At 36.4% G+C, this 16,703-nt stretch overlaps 1 long non-coding RNA gene across 6 annotated transcripts in view; it reads left to right on the forward strand.

Annotated features, from left to right (window-relative positions):
- Window positions 1-5,920: 5,920 nt before the first annotated feature.
- Window positions 5,921-16,703, forward strand: part of LOC113894169 — a 65,944-nt gene continuing 55,161 nt past the window's right edge. Inside the window, exons 1-3 of one of the 6 annotated variants that reach the window (XR_003511496.1) lie at window positions 5,925-6,085; window positions 6,946-7,071; window positions 9,849-10,628. This is a non-coding gene — a long non-coding RNA (uncharacterized LOC113894169). Of the gene's footprint in view, window positions 6,086-6,945; window positions 7,072-8,594; window positions 9,310-9,848; window positions 10,629-14,957; window positions 15,264-16,703 lie in introns of those variants that run through there. The other 5 variants (XR_003511495.1, XR_003511494.1, XR_003511492.1 and 2 more) reach the window with 5 other exon arrangements.

Below are 16,703 nucleotides of genomic sequence, written 5' to 3' on the forward strand. Positions count from 1 at the left end.
GAGAGACTGAACTGAATTGAACTGAAAAGGAGAGAGGAAGCTGTATGACTTTCATCTGCAGTGTTGTGCCAAGCTTTACTAGCATCTTAGTTCATTGTGTCTTGATTGACAGACATAGATGGGGGGAAAAAACAGACTAGAATTCTCCCTGTGCAACATCAAGGCAAGGAAAAGCTGTTTTAATGATGCCAAAATATTTACCACAATTTTTCTGCTTAACCAGATCTAGTGACACGATTCACACATAAGGCAATCAGTGAAAGTGAAGTCTTTCAGTCGTCTCAGACTCTGCAACCCCATGGACTGTAGCCTACCAGACTCCTCCATCCATGAGATTTTTCAGGCAAGAGTACTGGAGTGGGTTGCCATTTCCTTCTCCAGGAGATCTTCCTGACCCAGGGATCAAACCTGGGTCTCAGATGAATGAAGGCAATGAAGGGTTAAAATAAAAACCCCTTTGTCAGACTCTATAAGTTTCTACATTTGATGTGCAGAAGCTTTGTGTATGACCTTATTGTTTTTCAAGTGAATGATTGAGAGATATATAGAGATACAACTTTGTTTTCAGGGTAGTGAGCACTTTCATCTTGATACAGGATAGAGTCACTCATATAAGTACTCAACTCAATAGAATCTCATTATAAGTATTTAAATGGGCAGGAAGGAAAAGAAGCAGAAAAGAGAAATATCTATTTAATTGATACATTGAGCCAAATAAGAGGCTAGTAGGCATATTTAATTGTTTTTGTTGCTATTTATTTGCTAAGTCATGTCTGACTCTTTTGCAACCCGCTAGACTGTAGCCCACCAGGTTCCTTTGTCCATGGGATTTCCCGGGTAAGGATACTGGAGTGTGTTGCCATTCTGTGCAAGTATCTCAGAAAAAGCCTAAACTGAGAGGCTGGAATACAACTTCTGCCAGCATCTTAGTACCCATGTGCTTCTCAGAACCCAAGCATCTTATCCCATTACCAATGTTTTAAGAATCTGTCTACCTGGACTGTATAAAGTAGCCAACTACTTTATCTGTGGTCCTACTGAACAAAGAGTGCGTAATTACAATGATGGTTGAAATATAGACTTTGCTCAACTTTGTTAAGGAAAATCTCCTATCTAGAACTTTCCAAAGGGAGTTTCAAGGGTAATTTGATAATATACAATTGTCTTCTTATTTATGCTCTGACCTTAGACTCTAGTCTTCATGTAAGTGGTATCTTCATTTTATTTCCTAGTCTGCTCAATTGATAAAGTTTTGGACAGATGATAGGGGCTTCCCAGGTGGCACTAGCAATAAAGAATTTGCCTGTAATGCAGGAGATGTGGGTGCAATCTCTGGGTCAGAAAGACCCCCCATAGGAGCAAATGGGAATCACTCCACTATTCTTGCCTGGAGAATCCCACTGACAGAGGAGCCTGGTGGGTTACAGTCAATAGGGTCACTAAGAGTCAGACAAGATTGAGCACGCACACAGCTCAATGACAGCTCATAAATGAGATATATGAGATATAGCTATAAGAAGTTACTAGAGCATCAGATACAAAATATTATGTAGATAAAAAGAAGCTTGGAGCAAAAGAGAAACAGTGCAAGAGAAAGAAAATGTAGTGCTTAGAAAATATAAAAAGGAAACTGACAATAAAAATGGAAACCTGAAATGAAAATCTGTAGGCCTTCTTGTACCCTTGACTCAAGTAACAAATAGAATTGTTTCAAATATACACTTTATCTGTATCAATAGTAGTACTTTAAAGGCTTAACTTGCAGTACTCAAGTTGATCTGAAATTTGAAATATTACTCTCAGTAAGTTAATTGTACTCTCAGTATTTAAATAATTATTAAAAGGTTCCGTAAGTTCTTCCAAGTTGAATCACTGTTTGACTAAAGGAACTTTTTCAGTTTTGTTTTATTTTGGCTTCTCTTAATGAAGCAATGCAGGTTTCACAGGTGGCTCAGTGGGTAAAGAATCTGCTTGCAACGCAGGAGATGTAGGATATGTGGATTTGATCCCTGGGCGGGGAAGATCCCCATGGAGGAAGGCATGGCAACACACACTCCAGTATTCTTGCCTGGATAATCCCATGGACAGAGAAGCCTGGTGGGCTACAGTCCAGGGGATCTCAAAGAGTTGAACACAGCTGAAGCGACTTAGCACGCATGCAGAGGAATAAACTAGGTGGAACTGAGAAACATAGGAAAAATAAATTGCACTTTTCCTTTACAATAAGAATTTCCATTACTGTTTGGTAAAAACAAAGCTGAGATAGAAGAAACAGAAAATAGAAGATTAGTATCACATTCCCTTATTATGACTTTCCTGATATGAGTGCTATAGGACTTCAGTGGGAGATCTAAAGCTAGGCTCTAAAAATAAAGATCAACTTTACGGAAAAGGCCAAATTTTAATTTGGCCTTGAAGAATGGGTAGAGTGGGAATAAGCAGAGGATGGGAGGCCAGGCTTTTCAGATGGTAGAAAATGGCTCAACAATAAGTCAGGTAACAGAATGCTTATAGATAACATTTGCAGAGAGTGGGAGAGAGACAGCAGTCTGACACTGATGTAGGGGTTCAGGTGTGGGTTCTATTTATGATGGGATAGCAACCTGTTGTGGCTACACTTTTCTTTCACACCCGAATACAATACTGTGATCTGTCTCAGCTGTGAGAAGCCTGCCCCCTTCCCTACCTCCTGAGGATTCCCAAGGTGAGGGCACTGATGTTCTCCATCCCTGCTCATGTGCCATGCATTCCCCACCTTCTTGATTCTGAATCTCCTTGAAAATTTTTGCTTTTGAAATTCATATTAATTTCTTTATCTCCTGAACTCTAGCTATCTACCTGGTAGATACAGCTCCAAGCTCTTCATTCCCAGAGGAGCCAATAATTCAAGATGGGATAGAATATAGCATATTCTAACTGAAGATTAGAGAAACAATACAGAGGTATTTGGTTGGGTGGGGGTATTACAGTAAAATGGGAAACATCCTAAAATTGATATTACACGTACCTATTTAAGTGTTTCAGCCAATTCTGCCCCAAGAAATTTCTTCCAGATCTTCTTTCTGCTCAGAATCCAGATGGCTATGATTTCCTGATGTCTGTGTGTAACTATGTGTGAGTGTGTGTGTGTATATAAACACGTACATATATATTTATACACACAAAAAATGTGTGTCTCTATTTCCATCTTCTAGTTCTAGAATATAGCACTACCCCTCAACTTCCAAAAGCAGTGGTGCACAAAAGCAAAATTCTTGACACTTGATAATGCAGAGTAATTTTGCTTTCTGTCTCCACTCCCACCCTGTACTAGTCTTGGGGGCCTAATTTTGCATAATCTAAAAATCCCACCAGTAAGTTTTTCTAAACAAAAGAGTGTCTACACCAGAGCTGAATTCTGCTGTTCCCCTCTAATGCAGAAAACAGCTGCAACCATTTCTATTTTTTAGTGATCTTTTTTTTTTTCCTGCTTGTTACATATTATTGAAGACTGATTAGCTAAGCAAATCATTTAGGTTCGGGAAGAGGTAAAACAAACACGGTGCTTGAGGATGACAAAGCTCATTTGAAGTAGGCTCCCGATAGTGCTTGGTTCATACGTGGAGAAAAAAACAGTCTTTGCTTTTCCTTTCTTTTTTTGATCTTTCCACCATATTCAACAAAATAAACTCAGCAAATAAAAAGAAAATCACTGTATGAAAACTAGACGATAGCACTCAAAGTGCAGAGTGGGAAAAACTGGCAATGCAGATAGCATGGCTCTTTATTTTCACAAAATATTTTGCCCTTCATTGGTGACCCTTTGCATCTGTTGCCTATGGTGCTGAGCCAGGGACATTAGGAGACTCAATGGGGATAATGTAACAGACTCCAGTTCCCTAATGGGAGAGAAGCCCTCGTTTATGCTGGTGTAAGTGCACATTCTAAAAACATACAAACCTGTTTGGATTTTCTGTGGCTTTTAGATTTCCCTAAAAATCACCAAACTACAATCTTCATCTGGGTAATTTCTGTTTGTCTTTTGGAAATGTGTTGATACCAGTCTTTCTGAAAAGGCAGGTCTGTGTGAGTAAATGGCTTGATTTGTCCTCTACTGGTCTCTGGTCAGAGCACTGGACTGTGAGGTTGGTTTAACAAATACCTAAGTATTTTGTTAATGCAGCTTCAAGGAAGTTTTTCTTTAATTCAGCTGCCAGATTAGGACCTGGATATAAATGCAAGAGCATAAAAAATTGAGCTGCCAGAAGGCACCATATAGAAGCAGGGTCACGAACCCAGAGAAATCACATGATGCCAACTCCATCTGCCCCTCTGTTTGTCACATGGATAAAATCTAAGTAAGATGAACCTGGCTGGCAGCCTTGATCAATGAAAGTAGAGCACAAACATCACAATCTGTTATGAGTTGGAGAGAAGTGGTGTGGGGTCAAAGCCAGTTTCCAAGAGAAGACCCTGCAATTCATGAGCTGATGCTGAATATTATGCCAGTGACCAGTTGATAGCTATGCGTTTTTCTTCTTCCCAGGTCCCCAAAACACAGAACTCATTGGAAACAGCTCTGTGGTCAAGAATGAACTTGGCATAAGAACTTTGGCCACCTGTTGCTCTCAAGGCATGGCCAAGGAGCCAAGATGGGGGGAAAGTCTAAATGCCGTGTACAGAAAAAGAACTTCACTACGTGCAGACGTAGTGAGTTGTAGTCAGTGTGCTTTGTCCATTTGTTGAAGCACAGTATCAATTATCCTTTAATGTCCTAAACAGTCCCTCTCCTTGGTGATGCCTATGTATATCAGCTGCTTGGCTACAACTGAAAATCTTTTGTTCTAGAGAAGGAAGTACTAACTTCTCTTGTCATTAAACATCTTGCTCTGCGTCTTGGTGCACACGACCCCATGATGGATGCACATGTAAATCCAAACTGCATGTCTTTTATGACTTGCATGCTGTTTCTCCAGCTTTTTTTTATACAGCATCCTCCTGCTTGCAATGAAAGAAGCATATTGGATTTTATATGGTTATAAAATCCCACATAAGACAAACTATACAAAAGGCTTTCTATGTAGCGTGGGACTCCACAATGCTTTTTTTCCCCCTGCCACTGCCACACCTTCTACCTCCCTATACTATTTCCTTCTTTTCTTCTCTGGTCTTGAGACCTCCTATTCAAAACATTGTGGAGCCTTCTACTTTGTTTCTGTCCATTTACTGATTGCTTTTATGAGTCAATGCCTGGGAGTTATTCTTTGACTATGAAGGAGCACACTGCTGAAGGTTTGTAATGACAACATCTGTTTGTCCCAAACAGATGTTAGAATAATCCCTTGGTATACACTTAGCATGCTGGTCAGTACCAATCAGCATTTATCCTGAGAGTAAGGATCCTCTGGTGTTCTGAGGGCTAAGATTGATATTGGATCATTTAAATTATAAACTACTCTGGATGATAAATATCATTTGGGGGTAAAAATTTATAAAAACACTACAGTACCAAACCCCATCCACTGAAGAACTCAACTTAGTTATCTGTATAGTGTTATAAATTATTTAGTGTGTAAAGCTACTGCTCACAGTGTGAAATTTATTCTAAAATAATATGCATAAGTTCTGCATTGCCTTGAGACTTGTTTGTTTACACAGTAAACCCAGATAAACATTCCACTACATTACATGCCATCCTTATTAACAGTAGTCAACTATTCCAAAAGGTTTTTTTGAGTTTAAGTTAATCCATCGTTAATCATGACCTTCAAATGAAAACTTGGCTTCAGTGTTATTTTCAAAAGAAAACTCCAATATCAGCCATGCTTAGCCAGTGCCAGAATGCTTACAACATGATCAACAAGTTGCACATGTACCCTTACGAGCAGTCAAAGGGTTATAATTTAGAAGCCAGGCTGGGAATGTACTATTACGTGAATGTAATTCAAGATGCCCAGGCAATATGAAGCCCATGTCATCCTAAACTTTACACTCAGGAAAAACAACTTTCAGAAGGAAGTGAAGCTTGAGCAGAAACCTACATGCAAGAAAGGCACCAGTCATACAAATATCTGGAGAAGAGAACAAGAGGCATAAGAAACAGCAAGTATGAAATAATGAATGTGGGAATGTGCATGAAAATAGGAAGAAGGTCAATGTTGCTGGAGCAGAGTCAGCTGGGGAGAAGATGGAAGAAAATGAGGTCAGGAAGGTAGCCCAAGGCAAGATCACAGCCTTATAGACCATTAAAAACCATTTGAATTTTATTCTAAATGTGAGAAGCCCAAAAACTAAAGCCAAAGGAATGAGGAGCAATTATCAAAATAATGCAATAATTGTTTCAATGTAAGAAGTATAAGCTCTTTAAAAAATAGGAACCTAGAGAAGGAAATGCCTAATGTTTATTAGGATGCCAAAAAGAGTAAAACTGTTTTTTGATTTAGAAGTACTTGGCTGAGGAGGGAGAAAAGGCGATTCAGATAGAAGTGGCATTTCTTTGCAGAGAGAGAAATATGCATAAAAGTGGAGGAGGGGAAATACGATACATTGAAAAATAGTTTATTTGGTTGGTATATGAAAGGAAGTGGCAGGAGATGAGGATAGCATTAGATCTTCAAGGTCTTTGCATGTCACCCAAAGGAATTTGGACTTTAACCAGTGGGCTAGGAAGCCACTGAAATATTTTAAGCCAGGAAGTGATGCAACATGATCATAGTTTTATTTTGGAATAACAAATCTGTCAGTAGTGTGAAGAATTAATTGAAGTCCAGAGGAGTGTCTGAGGTCAAAACTACCAGCTGGGTAACTTGAAATAATCCATATGAGTAAGAAGAGATGAACTAGTGTCGTGACAGTAAAGAGAAATATACTGGAGATGGTATATTGAGATGGTAGAGTCTCACAATTATTTGGATGAGTGGAAAAACTGACAGTCATCAAGGATAACTTCTTGGCTTGTGGTTTCAGGAATTTGGTCAATGGTGATATCATTACCCTGGAGAAACAAGTGTGAGACTAAAACATCACCTCAGATTTAATTTTAAAAATTTGTCAAATAGAAGAGGTCCCCAATGGACAAAAGACCTAAAGAAGGTAAGAGGATACAGATACATGAACATAGGTGTGACTGTTAGCTTTGGCAAAGAATGAACTTACCTATAAAGGAGAAAAAGATAGAACAGTTGATGAAAACATGGATAAATTATGAGATGGAAGGGGAAAACAAGCTGAGAGAGTTCACTCAACATTACCCTCTCTCCTCTGCTTTCTCATAATCTCCTTTAAAGGTAGATATAGATAGATAAGTAGACATGAATAATGTAACTTTATATGTTTAACAACTTAATGTGTATGTATATGTACATATACACACTAATTGTGAGAAAGGCTTCATGGAAGATACTAATATGTAAAGCTGAGTGAAGTGAAAGTCACTCAGTCGTGTCTGACTCTTTGTGACCCCATGGATCATACAGTCCATGGAATTCTCTAGACCAGAATACTGGAGTGGGTAGCCTTTCCCTTCTCCAGGGTATCTTCCAAACCAAGGGATTGAACCCAGATTCTCCACATTGCAGGTGGATTCTTTACCAGCTGAGCCACAAGGGAAGCCCTTCTATATAAGCTGAAGCAGACCTAAAAGGATTAGTAGGCTTTACTTAGGTCAAGAACATCAGAAACAATGCTGAAATTTCAATATTGGGTGACAAAAGTATAGTGTCAACATTTGAAGCTGAGGAAAAAATCTGGGCACTATTTTGGGCACTAGCTTGTTGGTAGGAGACAGAACAATGATTAATTTCATTCCCAACATGCTGATTTAAGGTGATGGTAAGAAACCAAAGGGTGTATGCTCATTCTAATTGAAATTACATGATTGGAGCACAAATGGGTGGTCTGAGCAAAATGGATAAGTCAGAAAAAAAGATATGTCTGTAAAGTTAGTGGTTAATGCAGTCGAGTTACATTGGTAGCAAAAAGTGAAAATGATAAAGGAGAAACCCTTGGACAATGCTTGCTGTAGTCAGCAAAGAGAAAGGATCAAAGAGGGATCTGTGCTTGTCTATAGTCTCCAGGATCTCATCCCTCCAAAGCCTCTTATACTGGTTCTGAACTGGTTAATTACTTGATAAGGGGAAAACTCTCCTAAAAGGCAGGTGTTTTACCCCTAAATAATTCCCTAATAAGAACTGATGAAAACGGGATGGAAAATGCCTGCTTATAGAGAGTGTGATCAGAACATCACTAGAAAGATCCGTGCAGGACAATTAAAATGTGAAATAAAAATAGAGATTTTGCATAGCTTAGATGAAGACAAAAGACATCTTAGATAACTCCTGGAGACTGAAACCATCAACATTTGCAAGTTGCTGAATTTTGAAAGAAAAACAAGACAGGAAAATGACCCTCAATGGGAGAAAACGCACTATGTACACATAGATGTCTACCCCATCATAGATAAACTGGCAGCATTAACAGCAATTTTTTGCTCAGAATTTTCTCCAGAGTTTAAGGACTGTGCATTCTAGAAAAAGAACTAACCAGCATTCAGAGATGCCAACATGCTGACATCCAATTTTCTTTCTCTCTCTCTCTCTTACCCCAATGCTACCAAGTCTCTGCTAGTCTCTGACAATACAGATCTAGGTTCTTGGAATGTGATTTTGCCTGGGATAACTACCCTTGAGGAAGAGGACTGCCTCATTCCCCAATGTGATGGTTGTGGGGCCAGTGCTGTGAAAACTCATGTGTCCCATTAATTCTCTGTAATCTTTAAAGGTTAGAAACATCAGAGCCTTGGAAATAAGTTAACACATCTTCTGAGACTCTGAAGAAACTACACAGATCTTTTTGAAAGACAGTCTAGGTTACAGCTGCTTCTGAAACCTCCATGCCACCAGGTTGAAAATATCTCTGACTGAAAACCATGCAGAATATGAAACTGTGGAAAACAAAATTCTTTGAACTTTAAATGCACAAAGAAAAAGAATTAGATTTTTTCTTTAACTTTTAACTTACAAAGTGCTGCTTTATTTGTAGCTTTATTTCTTTCCAAAATTTTTATTGTAATGAAGTGGGGCTTAAATTCAAATTGAGATAATTCTATTCATGCTATAATTCTATTACACATTTTACTCTTGGAATATCTTTCTGGAGTTATTTAATTCATTGATGAATTTATGATATACTGCATTGAATGATGTGACTGGCAAAAATAGAGAAACAGAACAAGAAGTGAATTTTCAGCTCTGGTTAAAGACTGAATTTTAAAAAAAGAAAAAGATTGATCTTAAAGTTAATTATGTGTATAGGTGTGTGTGTGCTCAGTAGCTCAACCATGTCTGACTCTTTGCAACCCTATGGACTATAGCCCATCTGGCTCCTCTGTCCATGGAATTTTCAGGCAAGAATACTGGAGTGGGTTGCCATTTCCTACGCCAGGGGATCTTTCCAACCCAGGGATTGAACCTGAGTCTCTTGCATCTCCTGCACTGGCAAGTAGATTCTTTACCACTAAGCTACCTGGGAAGTCTCAAAATTTGATTATATAACATATAATTCTGACCAGTTTCATACATTTATGTGGACAATCTCAACTGCACACAGTTGGCCCAAGGACAAAACACGAAAGAGTTTCAGTTGCCATTGAAGTAGCAACTTTATGGGTGCAAGAGCAGAGTAATGCTGATAGAGGCCAAATTGCTCCTATGCAGCCGCAAGTCAGTCACATCTTTAATTGACAGAAAGCTAAAGAGTTAAACTCGGTGGGTAAAGAAAACAAAAAGATGGGGAATTTTAGAGAAGAGCCTATCCTGTCCTTCTTACCAAGGAGATGTGGTGAGCAGATTAATGTCCCCTTTCTCCCAAAGGTATCTATAAACTAATCTTCAGAACCTAAGTATGTTACATCACAAGGCAAAAAAGGACTTTTCAGATGTGATTCCGTTTAGGATCTGAGAGGGAAAGACCACTCTGAATTATTCAGGTGAGCCCGACATAACCACAAGAGCCCTTGGCTCAAAAAGGGGTGTAGAAAAGTCAGAGTCAGAAAATAGATGTGATGGAGAAGCAGAGGCCTGGGTGAGGAAGTTGTTGGCTGGGGGCTACGAGTTAAGGGATGCAATTAGCTACTTAAAAGAGTAAAAAGAAGAAAAAAGAGAGCTTCCAGAAGGAATATAGCCCTGCTGACACCTTGATTTTAGTCCCATGACATTCATTTTAGACCTGTTACCTCCAGATATGTAAGATAAATGTATGTTGTTCAAGCTACTAAGTCTGTGGTGCTTTGGCATATTATATTAGCAAGAGGAAAGGAATACAGAAGGTTTTACCTATATCGGTGGACTACTTTTAGCATTGCTCATATTTCCTGGGAGGAGAAATCCCTCCCTAGATTTGTATATTTAGGAAGTTAAAACAGAAATGTTTAGGCTTAGCTCTTCTGTTTCTCTTCTAGTAAGTTTTCCTGCACAAGCTCCTCTTTGGTATTCCAGGCATGCATCTTATCTGTGTACTTGGGTGGCCTGTCCTTATTCATGATGGACTGTGGTTTCATGACCGAGTCTTTGATATCTGGAGCTCAGTGAACAGAACTGTTCAGCTCTCACACTTAATCGTTATCAATAATTAAAGTACTATCTTGATATCAACCTGGCATTTCTTTCTGGTTTTTCATTTTTAAAATCAAGGTGAGGAAGTGGGCTATGATTCACTGGGTCTTGAATTCCCAGTAAACACAAAAGACTCGGTGGCAAACCATATACAACATTGTGGGAAATGTTGGAAGACTAAAGAAAGTCTGTTGGATTTGGTAATGAAGTTTCTTTAACATAATACAAACTTACCACCTTCAACCTGAAGAACAGCATCGCTGTTAAAAAATGCTAGATGTCAGAAGACACGAGTATCATCTTATGCTGCTATTACATAGCATTATTCTCGAGATTTTAGCCAACTCTATTAAAGAACAAAAATAAATTAGAAGTATAGAAATTACAAAATGAAATCATTTTTATAATGAAAATCTATAAAAACTGAAACTATTACAATTTGCTGATCATATAATTAAGTACCTAAAAAAAAAAACAAGGAAAAAATTAAAATGATTAAAAACAATTGATATTTTGAAATTTTAGATTTTATATATTTGCAATCATATCTTGTGTATTATATATGTCATTTCATTCCAACAATTATACTATTTTTTCTTAATTGCATTGCCTAGGAACTTAGTACAATATTGAATAATAATGATCAAAGAGTTTTTGTCATATTCCTAACTTAAATAGCCAGTAAGTATGACATTGTTATGTTTTTTTAGGAATACTCTTCATGAGGTAAAGGATGTTTACTTCTATGTAACTGTTCAATGGGTTGTGTACACTTCTGGATGTGATTTATTACCCGTGTAAGCAGATTATTGAAGCTATAAGTATGACTGGTCTCTGTACATATTTCCATTAGCTGTTCTTGCCTGATTTTGATATTATGAGTTACACCAGTTCATAAAATGTTTTCCTTCTTCCCTAGTCTCTGAAATATTTTATTTAAAAAGATGATTTTTTTTTACTTAATTTTTTAGGTAAAAAGAGCCTATGATCATATTTGAACTTAGAGATTGGGGTAGTAACATTTCTATTACAAGTCAATTTCATTATTATGTTTACTGTATCTTAAATTACTTATTCACATTTTTATTTCTTTGTACTTCTGATTTAGACTTTGGACAAATTCTTCAATAATTCATTTCAATCACATTTTATTTCTTTAAATTTCTCTTGAACAGTATCATACTAGAATTGATGTAGAATATTGAGATTTTAAATTTTCAATGAACATATTTCCATTTCTATAATTTTATGTATACCTATTCACAGTTCACTTGTGCTCTAATATGTTATTTTTTCTTTAGACGTATTTTTGTTTTATTTCCTTGAGGCTCTTACATTACTTATATTTAAGGTATTTTGAGAGTGCTTTTTATTTTCATTTTTAGAAGGGATTTTAATTCCTGATTTTTTTTTCTACTTTCAAACAAAATCCTTTAAAAACTTTTGAATTTCAAACCTTATCAAATATGACACCCTTATAACTACCCCTCTGTCTCTATTTAGCCTTCCCTTTACACCAGGTCCATAGGTTCATTTACTCATATTCCTGTAGCTCCAGTCAAACAAATGGTGTCATGTCCAAGTCTTTGAAACTCTGTCCCATGGTGCTGCCCAGTTACGGAGACAGCGAGGAGCTTGATCAAGGTTTTGGCTGTTAGACTGTTTGCTTCTGCTCCAAACATGGTGCTTGTAGCTAAGACTCACAGTCCCACTAATTTTTTAATTTCAATTCTTCAGCGAAGATGCAAACTACAGGCAAACAATTTTAAGCAGTGTGACTTGCTCTATTCTCTAAAACAAATGGAAGTCCATCTTTCTGCCATTTCAGCATTCTCTGGTACCTTGAGGCCAGCCAAAGCACTAGTCTTTTCTCATTATAGACCTTTGCTGAAGGGGTATTTAATTTTTAAGAATGGCTATATATTTTTATAATGTATAATACAAATAATTAATTAATAAAGGAAATTTTGAAAATGTAAGCATATTTTTGATATTGACTTCAAATATTTTTTCAAAAAAGATGTTTAATTTTGTAGTTAATTCACTTTTTTTTGCCTTTTATTTCAAATTGCATCATTCTCCCTTTACTGTTATAATTGACACATCAAAATTAGTCTTTATAAAGACAAGCACTGTTGTGGTTGTATACTTTACATATGAATGTGTCTATGTTTTCCTTCTTTTACTTTCAACTACTCAGAACAGCTGAATTTAGGCATGTCTCTTTAAATCATTATATGCTTACATTTTGTTTTATTATTCAATCTGAAAATCCTTACGTTTCACAGCAGTATTGGTATATTTATATTTTATGTAATATAGATATATTTGGTTTAAATCTGCCATTTTAGTATTTATATATATAAATGTATGAAGTATATATAAAAAAATGATGATATTTATGAATGAAAGATTATATTTTCTAAATGCATAAATTTCATTGTATATTATATAAAATAATTTTATATTATATATGTATTTAAACATTTATATATAGACACTATATATATATATATACAGATATAAAAATATACATGTATACATATATCTTTATAATTTTTCTATTATTTAGTGTTATTTTATTGAAATTATAGCACAAATCCTTATGTTAATACAGTCTAATATAAATTAGTACTTTTACCACTTCCAGAATAATGTAAATGCTTTAAAATATTTTAACTCCATTTCTCCCCTTCTTGATCTATAGGCAGAAACTGTCATTCTATGTATAAAATCCAACAATATTTACTTTATTGCCTTAAATATTCAAAGTCCAGTTGTATCTAGAAATACTTATACTCATTTTATTTGTTTTTGTTTATCCTGGGATAATTTTCTTCCCGATTGACTTTCAGTATTTCCTTTCCTGGATGATGAAGGCAGCCAATTCTTTGGCTTGTTTGTCTGAAAATATATATCAAACACTGACTATTGAATTTTAGATCCGCAGCTATTTTCTCTTTCCTATGGCTTCTTTTAAGATTTTTTGTTTGGTTTTCAACAATTTTACTGTAATATGCCTGAGTGTTTTGCTTGTGTGTATGAGTGTGTGAATGTGTGGTTTTTGTTTTTTCATATTCGTCCTCTTTGAGGGTTGTAATTCTTCTACCATTTATATGTAATATCTTTTGTAAGATTCTTGGCCCTTTGTCATCAAATATGCTTCTACTTTAATCTCTTTCTCATTTCCTTTTGATATTCCAATTACATGTATGTTAGGTTTTTCACTTTCCTCTCCATATTTTCTCTATCTTTCATCCATTTATCTCTTCCCAGTTCAATTTGTATATTTTCTTGCAACAGGCATTCCAGTTCATTAATTTTTTCATCAGCTGTCTTTTCTCAAAACATCTACTAAGTTCACATTTTAATTATTTTATTTTCAGTCCTATAATTTTTATTTTATTTTCAATTATATCTTTATTTTCCTAAAGTAGATCTCTATCTTGTTATATATTTACCTGAACTTAGAAATTATAGATATATTTGTCTCTGCTAATAATTTCGATTTGTGCATCTCACATGGATCTACTTCCATTTCTCATTTTATTCTTTTCAGTTTTCAGTGAATTATTGTTTTTCAATATAATATATTATATTTTGTTGGAGAAGGAAATGGCAACCCACTCAGTATTCTTGTCTGGAAAAATCCATGGATAGAGGAGCCTGGCAGGCTGCAGACCATGGGGTTGCAAAGAGTTGGACATGACTGAGCCACTATCAATCATTACTCTCTCATATTATATTTAGTTATCACTATTGCATAAAAATTATAGTAAAAATGATTTTTGGATTAAATTATATTTTTCCTAATAGGATTTACATTTTCTTCTTCCTAGCAGTATATTGGGTTTCCCAGGAGTCGCTAGTGATAAAGAACCCAAGAGACACAGGTTTGATCCCTGGGTTGTGAAGATCCCCTGAAGGAGGAAATGTTACCCCACTCCAGCATTCTTGCCTGGGAAATCCCATGAACAGAGGAGCCTGGACTACAGTCCATGGGGTCCAAAAGAGTTGGACACAACTAAGCATCTGAGCACAGCCTCTATATTAGGTGTAAATCAGCTTAACTCAATTAGTAATTGAAGTGATTAGAAATCTGGCTTTAGTTTTGATGATTACTCTATTTCTAGGATTTAGCCAGTCTTCTTGGCCTTTGACCATCATATGGCTTTCAGAATTGGTGATAAATCAAGGAGGAAAATGCTCCCAAATCTATTCACCTTTCTGAGCTTTGCTTATTTTAAAATTTTTGATCCTGAAAATTCTCACTGCCTTGATAAGCTTGTCAGGGGAAGCACACTGATTGAAACTGCCCACCCTGGCCAGGCACCATAGTAACTATTTGCATGAGTTGTTTTATGACAGGAGATCCTGATAAGGAACACGGAACTCATAAGCCACCACCAACTGGAAGAGTTCGGGAAAGGTTGAAAGGAGACACCCCGTGTCCGTCCACTTTCCAGAATCCCTCTCTCTAGCATCCATCTTGGCTGAGCAATGCGTGCACCACCAGGAAAGACTCTGAATTAGAATGATTGGCCAAAGACCACCCAGAAACTAATCCCATCACCATAAAACCCAAGACTGGAAGAGCAGTTCTCCTAGGTTCCCTCACCCTACTGCTCTCCACCCAGGTGCCCTTTCCCAATAAAATCTCTTGCTTTGTCAGCACATGTGTCTCCTCGGATAATTCATTTCTGGGTGTTAGACCAGAGCCCAGTTTTGGGCCCTGGAAGGGGTCCACCTTCCTGCAACAAGCTTGCTAGTAATTTCAAAGTGATTTTTTACATAAATAATTCACACAGTTTTATTGTTTATCAATAGGAGAGTTGGTTCAGAACAATATTCCCTCATTTTTGGAAAGAGAATGCTTAAAACTTTTGTGTGGAGTCTCATTTTACCTTCAAATTCATAAAATATTTTTACTATTTGCAAATACTATCTATACATACCTATGTTTGTGTGTTTGTGTAACTCTGCAACCCTATGGACTATAGCCTGCCAGGCTCCTCTGCCCATGGGATTCTCCAGGCAAGAATACTAGAGTTGGTTGCCATTTCCTACTCCAGGAGTTCTTTCTGACCCAAGTGTCAAACCCAAATCTCCTGCATTGCAGGCAGATTCTTACCACTGAGCCACCAGGGAAGCCCATATGTAGGTATATGTACATGTTTATATATATATATATATATATATACACACACACATATACATATATATATACATATGCTCTTTATATAGTAACATTAATGACTAGAAAGATGCTACCATTTAATCCTGTGGCTTCCCTTCCTCACAAATACATCAATACATATCTCCAGGAATCAAAATATCCTGTTTCCCGAAGTGGGTAAATTAAATGAAGAGTTAAGTGAGCGATGAGTGTGTTTATCTCAAAGTGTTGCATACCAGTTTTGTAGTTTGAACCTGAGTACTATAGAAATGATAATGGATTAGATTAAATTATCCTTTGTAAATATTACCTTTCCACGTCTTTTGTTATGCTCATTAACTCAGTTGTCTACTACTACCTAATTATTCACATCTTAGGACTGACTCAGGGAGGAAAGAAGATCCAGAATTCACAGAGGCTGGAAGAGAGAAACAGAATATAAATAAAAATTGTATTCAATTAAACTATACGCCATGATAAATGACATTAGAGAGTTGTAGACTCTTGCAAGATATAATCTACTTCATTTGACATAATTTATGAAATTAATTTAGCACTAGATGTTGGCACATGAATAACAGTGTCATTTATTGCATGCTTAGAAGTTCCCTCTGAAAATGAAAGAGAAAACTGGGCAAAACAAATGACCTAATGTGGTATTTTCCAAAATGTAAGTCAGGTGTTTCCAAAGAATGGAATTAAATAATATTAAATCACAGAAGAAAGAGTTACTCCTTTTTGAATTTTTTTCCAATACTGATTATCTCAAGAAAAAAATCTTGGTTTAACTTTTGTCATCTGAATCTAACTGCCAGTCCCTCCTCTTAACAAAGAAAGTGCAGACTTCCAGCTCTGAGCATTTGGCAGGCTGAAGTATCTAGCTAAAAATTAATGGCATTGACCTTTCCTGTTTTGTTTTTATTGCATTTGTCTGTTAT

This window comes from Bos indicus x Bos taurus, chromosome 6, assembly GCF_003369695.1.
Source record: "Bos indicus x Bos taurus breed Angus x Brahman F1 hybrid chromosome 6, Bos_hybrid_MaternalHap_v2.0, whole genome shotgun sequence".
NCBI classification, from domain to species: Eukaryota; Metazoa; Chordata; class Mammalia; order Artiodactyla; family Bovidae; genus Bos; species Bos indicus x Bos taurus.